Genomic DNA, 7,766 nt, shown 5'->3' on the forward strand with positions numbered 1-7,766 from the left:
GCTTTCATAGTACAAAGAAAGCAGTTGGACTGCAAAAGAATCTCACTATTCTAACATTAGTAAGGTGGGCAGGAGTTAGAGGAATGCCTAGTAGTCTCATAATTATTTTGATCCACTCAGTAAATCCATGTCAAAATTCAAGTTAAGTACTAGTTTAAATCTACTCTCCCTTTCAGAAAAGATTTATTTCTCTTCACACATATTCAAGATAATCCTTATTTTGATTTGTCCTTGCAAGAGAGTTTCATTTTTAGTAAATAAATAAACAGGTACTCTGTAATAATTATTGGATAATTGAAAGAATGAACTGAATGAGAACTAGCTTTTAAATTTTTGAAGGCATCAAATTCCAGACAGCAAAATGAAATTGAAAATATGCATTAATTTAAAACATAAAGCTTAACATGAATATGAAATGTGACTTAGATGTATCAGCTAATGATCTGTTGTAAAAACTTTCTTTGCATTTAACCAAAAGTTTTTGTAACTTTCTTAAATTTGTATGTAGGAGGAAGTTAGTAAACTAACCAAATACATCTTGGTACCCCGAAAATCTGACGTTAAGAAATCTCTTATAAGTAGAATTTTGCTGAGATTAGGAATATTCTTTCTGAAAAATTTCTGGTAGCGAAAATATTCCTTGTTAGAGCAAATAATCTAGAAGTCCCTCAGTAACAGTAATATCCAACTTTCAAAAAGGGTGCAAGTGAGATAAGGAAACTTGAAAACTCAAATTTTTCTAACATATTTTAATTGAAAGCTAAAAATGGGAAAAAATGAGTTAAATTACTTAGAGTAGTATAGCAAAGTAGAATAAAGGAGAAATGTTTCTACAGGTTACAAGTTTTAATTTGTAATTAAAGCTACCAGCTTGTACGGTAGTTTGGTATGGTAATTTAAGCTACCAGCAGACCATCCACAGAAATAGCCTTTCCAACCCTTTCATTTATGTAAATGATTGATGGAGTGATAAATATTATTTGGTAACAAATCCTTTGAAGAATAAAAATAAATAATTTGGGAATAAATCCTACAGTAAATATGGGAAAAAGCCACTTCTAAGTGGCTCGTTGGTCTAGGGGTATGATTCTCGCTTCGGGTGCGAGAGGTCCCGGGTTCAAATCCCGGACGAGCCCACTTCATTTTCGCCCAATAAGCTTTAAGGATTTTTCAAGTATTTCCCCCAAATATTCATACCCAAAAATATGTACTTTCATCACATGAACAGTAGAATTGTCTTCGAAGCAGGCAAGTACTGAATTCCGGACCTCCTCTAAGGGCAGACACCGGAATGTTGATGCGGCTGCAGCGGCGCTCTCCCACCTCTGTCCATCTCTTCTCAAACACCGAAAGAAATGCCGTGGGCAGCTCGTGCGCGCTTGCGTGTGCTTGTTTGGCCGAGTGCTGGAGGGGAAACGTGAGCTGCAGTTAACCGATTATCTTCCTCTTATAGGAAGGAGAATTTTAATTTCCACTTTTAACTCCAGCTTCGGTCATCACTCTCTGACTCCTAGTGTTTACTACTCCTGCCACACTGGAAAGTAAGTCTCCCCAAGTGCTGCTGGTGCCGCCGCTCCCACTGCAGTAGACTGTTAAGGTGTCACACTCCTGCCTCTCCTGCTTTCCCGGGTCAGAGTTCATTCCTTTATTCCTTCAACGGATGCATAGCCAATGAGTACGGCATGTCACCTTCAGTGCTGAAAGCTATGGAGGCAGTGATGGAAAAACATGGTTTCATTTCTACAGAACTTAATATTACAAGTACTTAATTATTTACCATGATGACGCGTTTTGAGAAAGTATGGAATTCCCATGGAAGTATATAGCACCAGGGCTGACTGTTGACTCTTTGGAATATTGCTAGCCCAGGTTCGTCTAACTGGAGAGAGAGACCACGAGGAGCAGTCATTAAGGCTGGAATCTCAAAGTTTTTCTCAATCCATGTTCTGGAAATTTGCGGGTACTTTGTTGAAAACGCTCAGGAGAATTGATTAACACTGGAATTCGAAAGAGGAAAAAAATGGAGAGGAAGATATCAATCCAGTTATTTTGCTCATGCTGTCTAAATTAAAATATTTCCTCAGAATAGCTGTTTGGTTTGCTTTTGTGGCCAAGACTGAAAGTGAACACCACTCCCGACCCCAGTTTCGTTCTAGCTTCATGGACCTCACGGAGACTCAACTTGCCCTGCTCATCTTGGGATTCTGAAAGTGTGGATCTTTTTACCTTTCCTTTTTCTGACCAATTTTATGGGCCATTGAGTATGAAGATGCAGATCCTTATTCATAGGTGGGGTGTAATATATTGTCTCTTTTTATAAATAAATTTATTTATTTATGAAATTTATTATTTATAATAAAAATTATTTATAAAATGTATAATTTATTTGTAAATTAATGTGTATAATTTATTTGTAATTTAATTTTATAACTTGGAATAGTGTTACTTATTAAGTTTGAAATTCAAAAGGAACTTCCTCTGACCTCTGTTCATTAAGAATTTTCTCTGAATTCAGAAAGTCAGTTTGATGTCATCTAGGCAGAAAAGATTGAATGACCCTTCTTTACAAGGAATTTTACTATCCTAAGAGGGATAAGTTGGACATTTTGACATGTAAGAGTCTGATAGTAAATGACACAGGCAGGCCATTCTAAAATGGTTCCCAGAGTCAATAAATTGGACTAATGGTCTTAGTTTCCAGCTATTTTCAGGGCTTAATTATAATTATGGACCAGCAATCAAAGATCACTAGGCATCATTAGACACTGAAGTTAGTGTCTAATCTGAGAAACAGGGATTTTTAAAAAGCTTTTTTTAGAAAGGGAGAGAAAGAATGCTGTACAAAAGGATAACTCTATAGAAGTCTCTTGAAATTAAAATTATGAGAGTAGAAAGAAAAACTTAGAACAATTGATATAAAACCTGAAGGGCATCTCCAAAATGTGGGGTAAAAATATAAAGGGAAACTCCAGCAACTGTGATCTTCATATATACTCAGATGAGTTGAAAACCCATGTCCACACAAAAACCTGCACATCAATGTTTATAGCAGTTTTATTTGGATTTGCGAAAACATAAACAATCAAGATGTACTTCTGTAGGTGAACGGATATATTTAATGCAAAGTGTGGCACAATGGATGGACTATTATTTCATGATAAAAAGAAAAGAGCAGCCCAAGTCGGGAACATGGCCGTAAGGTCGCTGTGGGCGGGCCGGCTGCGGGTGCAGCGCCTACTGGCCTCGACTGCCGCGTGGGAGAGCAAGGGATGGCCACTTCCATTCAGCACTGCCACCCAAAGAACTGCTGGTGAGGACTGCCGTTCTGAGGACCCTCCTGAGGAGCTTGGGCCCTCTCTTGCTGAACGAACCTTAAGGGTAAAAGCTATTAAACTGGAGAAAGAAGTCTAGGATTTAACATTGAGATACCAGAGAGCTGTAGCTGATTGTGAAAACATAAGGAGGCAAACCCAGAGATGTGTGGAAGACGCCAAGATATTTGGAATTCAGAGTTTCTGTAAGGACTTGGTGGAGGTGGCTGACATTTTGGAGAAGACTACAGAGTGCATTTCTGAAGAATCAGAGCCTGAGAACCAAAAGCTCACTCTGGAGAAGGTCTTCCGAGGGCTTTTGCTTTTAGAAGCAAAGCTGAAAAGTGTGTTTGCCAAGCATGGCCTGGAGAAGCTGATACCCATTGGTGGCAAATATGACCCCCGTGAGCATGAACTCATCTGTCATGTGCCAGCTGGTGTTGGGGTGCAGCCTGGCACCGTGGCATTAGTAAGACAAGATTGCTACAAACTTCATGTCCGCACCATTAGGTTTGCCCGAGTGGAAGTGGCAGTGGAGTCTCAGAGAAGACTGTGAAGAGGCCATCAGGAGCTGGATGTTCTCCCAGAGCGCAGTCACCTATGTTTCTTTTATTTATTAAACTAGGTTTGTATTGTACATGAGGTACTTCATGTGATATATTTTGGATTTAGTCATATTGGCTTTATTTCTAAGATATTCTATTGATTTAATGTGACCTGTTTGGTCTCATCAGAAGTCTTACTATTGGGCATTTGAACAGTGTGACAAGTGTTCCGATGGCCTTTATCAAAACATGTTTAGGAAAATTGGTACTGTGATAAATTTGAATCCAAAATCCTTTTAACTAGGTGTTTTCAACTATGTGTTTCTTCCTAGCGGTCCCTATAATAGGAATTGTATAGTATTGTGTATTTTGTGGGAAAAGGAGATGGTGGGGATTGGTTCAACATTTGGGTATGTAGAGGATAAAGCTTCATGGTTGTATAAATTTAGATCATTTGGATTGATTTTTATACACATAGATTTTCAGGACTTTACCTTTTGTTTTGTTTTTTCCTTTTAGCCATCTTTTGTTCTTGTAATCCCAGCTAGATAGGCTTTATGCTCACATCATTGTCCCATACCCCACCCCTTTCTCATCCCCATTTGCAGGGGCTAAAGGTCTAGGTGAGACTTGGAAGGCAAGGAACATTGAAATTTGAGATACCCAGGACCCTTTCAAGCAAGAATGGCCAAAAAGCCTTGTGCTCTCTTTGCTCTGAGTTATCTTCAAATTATTTTCAGCCTCCCTGTCATATAATCATTTCAGGCAAATTGAGGCAGCACTAACAGCTAATGACCCAGATGGCTCTATTTGGGTAATTTACCTACAACTTAACTCCACCAGCCCTTATTCCACTTCCCCTTTGTCAGTTTTGCCTTATAATCCTTTACTAAATGATGGGAGGTGGTGATCAGTACAAAAGTGTTAGGTTCCCATGATTTCTCATTTCATTTATTAATAGTTACGCTGAATTTTTTTTTTTAAGTTTCCTCCGGCTCTGTTTATGTTATTTTTTGTGATAAGAACACTTAACATAAGTATTCTCTCCTCTTAGCAATTTTTTTTTTTCCTGTGTTGCCCAGGCTGACCTCCAACTCCTGGGCCCAAGCAATCCTGCCTCAGCCTGCCAAGTAGCTAGGACTACAGGCATTCACCACTGCGCCCGCAAAGGTTTTTTTGTTTTTTTGTTTTTTAAGTTGGTACTCACAAATCACTACCTCCGTTATACTGACAAGCTTTATTTCCTATTCTTTGTATCTGTTAAGTCACATTTTTTTAAACATTGAGCTCACCTTTTATATATTAACCTCCTAGAATTAATAGGTCTATGTGGTTTTTCTTCAGTCTTATAGCTGGTGTTCTGTAAAAGAGTTGTCCAATAATTGACTTAATGAATGATATATCAGTCAGATTTTAGGAAGGCAGTCAATTATGGATATTTTAATGTTGGAAGGAGCCTTAATGATCGAATCTCACCCTTTCTGCTTCTGAAGTATGAAAATCTAGTCTTTTTAGGACTAGACACAAGGAAAATAATCTCTGTTGACTAAATTGCAGTGAGAATATGAATAAAGAACAACTAGATATTAATGTCAATTATTTAAGATTAATGGGCATGCAATTAAGTCTCCAGCAGACAATCAGATGTTGTTGGATGTCTAGATTATATAGGTTTAGATTGAAGTTATTACTCATAAATCCATTTTCCACTGGAACTCTATGGCATTCAGGGGAGTGGTGAAAAGTTATCCTCTTATATACATTATAGATAATTCTAAGACAGCACACAAATGTATCAGTAATGCCATCTCCTTGTGGGCCCTACGATCTTCATCGGATTTAGACCCTTAAAAAACAAATATGCACTTCTAAATTGCAATCAAGGCCGGGCGCAGTGGCTCACGCCTGTAATCCCAGCACTTTGGGAGGCCGAGATGGGGGGATCACGAGGTCAGGGGAACGAGACCATCCTGACTAACACGGTGAAACCCCGTCTCTACTAAAAATACAAAAATTAGCCGGGCGCGGTGGCGGGCGCCTGTAGTCCCAGCCACACGGGAGGCTGAGACAGGAGAATGGCGTGAACACGGCAGGCGGAGCTTGCAGTGAGTGGAGATCGCGCCACTGCACTCCAGCCTGGGAGACAGAGGGAGACTCCGTCTCAAAAAAATAAATAAATAAAATAAATAAAAAATAAAATAAAATAAAATGCAATCAAAAGACTGGTGGATAAGCTTTTAAAACCAGAACATCTTTTGGCATTCCGCTAACTGTATATTGTAAATTTAATGAACAATCAAGATTCACAATAGGAAGTTGTCTTTTACCTTCCTTTCTACGAGATTGACACATGGTGACAATAAGAAAATGAGCTGATTGTAATTACTCTGTTTTTTATTGCTAGCTATCATTGCCATTAGCATTAATTACAATTAACAACAATTTTAGGTATGGAATGTTATGATTACCTAAAGAGATGTCTGTACCTAACGAGCTCAAGTGATCCTCCCACCTCAGCCTACCAGGTAGCCAGGACTACAGGCAAGTGCACCACCACGCCTGGCTAGTTTTTGTTTGTTTGTTTGTTTTTTTGTTTGTTTTTTACAGGTGGGATCTCACGATATTGCCCAGGCTAGAAGAATTTTCTAATACTCTAATATCTCCCATTTTGGCAAGTAAATTGAGAATAATTTTAGGTTCTTTTATTATTCAGTAGTTTTGCAGACTTAAAAGTATAAATTTAGAATTAGAAGATGAAGCTATAATAGTAAGAATCTCAAGTTGAAGGGCTTTGGGGAGTCTAAGCAGCATATTAGAGCATAGGCTTGAACTTAAATCCCAGCTCAGTCACCTGCGTGACTTTAGGCACCAGTCATTTCACCCTTCTGAGCCTGTTTCTTTATTTGTAAAATGATTATAATAATTCTTTCACAGCGTTGTAAGGATTAAGTGAAATGTGTTAAATGCCTACTACAGTAGGCTCTCAGATATTTATTTTTATTTTTTTATTATGTACATTGTTTTTCCTGCCTTTATGGCTGTCTAAACTTTAGGGAAAAGGGAAGACCGGTTAATGATGAGTAGAAAAACTTGTAAGCTAATCATTCACTGACTTATTTTCCTTCCATTTTCTGGTTTTTTAAAAATTAGCCACACCACAAGAACCCCACATTTTTAGATGGAAAGAGCAAGAAAATTGTGTCAGTGCTCTTAGTTATTTTCATCTTAATGGTATAGTGAAAAGACATTGGCTTGTAGATGATGCTAAGGAAGCTTTGGCTCACTCTTACTTGAAGAGGGGATCTTGATGTTTTAGTACTTGGACTGTACAAATGTTTTACTGACTTTTCTTACTGCTATAAAGGAATCAGGCAGTTGGGTATTGATACATTATTTGGTGCTCTCATTCATGGTAAAGGATTTGATAAATAAGTTCTTAAAACACTAAAGCAAAATCAAATGAGCAAAACTAAGGATAAAATGTAATATTCATCAGAACAAGGATCACTGAGAAAAAATATTCAGAAACAACTTTAATAAAACCTGAGTTGAAATAACTGCAAAAAAAAAAAAAAAAAGAAGAAGAAAAAGAAAAGAAAAGAGCTATCAAGACAGGAAAAGACATGGAGGAATCTTAAAAGCATATTGCTAAGTGAAAGAAGTCAATCTGAAAAGGCCACATACTGTATATATGATTCCAACTATACAACATAGTGAAAAACATAAAAATATGCAAACAGCAAAAAAGAGCAGTCATTGCTAGGAGGGTGAAGAGGTGAAGCACAGGGAATGTTTAGAGTGGAGATACTATTATACATGATACAGCAATGATGGACACATGTCATTATACATTTATCAAAGAGGAAAGAGTTACAACATAACCCATAAGAGTTACAACAAGGAGGAATGA

General features: G+C 37.8%; 1 non-coding gene and 1 pseudogene across 1 annotated transcript; both read left to right on the top strand.

The window, feature by feature from the left end:
- Positions 1-1,064: 1,064 nt before the first annotated feature.
- TRNAP-CGG lies at positions 1,065-1,136 on the top strand. Its single transcript has one exon. It is a non-coding gene; the product is annotated as a tRNA-Pro (tRNA).
- A 2,041-nt stretch (positions 1,137-3,177) lies between these two features.
- LOC112623127 lies at positions 3,178-3,867 on the top strand (annotated as a pseudogene).
- Positions 3,868-7,766: the final 3,899 nt, after the last annotated feature.

The sequence above is a fragment of the Theropithecus gelada genome, chromosome 4 (genome assembly GCF_003255815.1).
Source record: "Theropithecus gelada isolate Dixy chromosome 4, Tgel_1.0, whole genome shotgun sequence".
NCBI classification, from domain to species: Eukaryota; Metazoa; Chordata; class Mammalia; order Primates; family Cercopithecidae; genus Theropithecus; species Theropithecus gelada.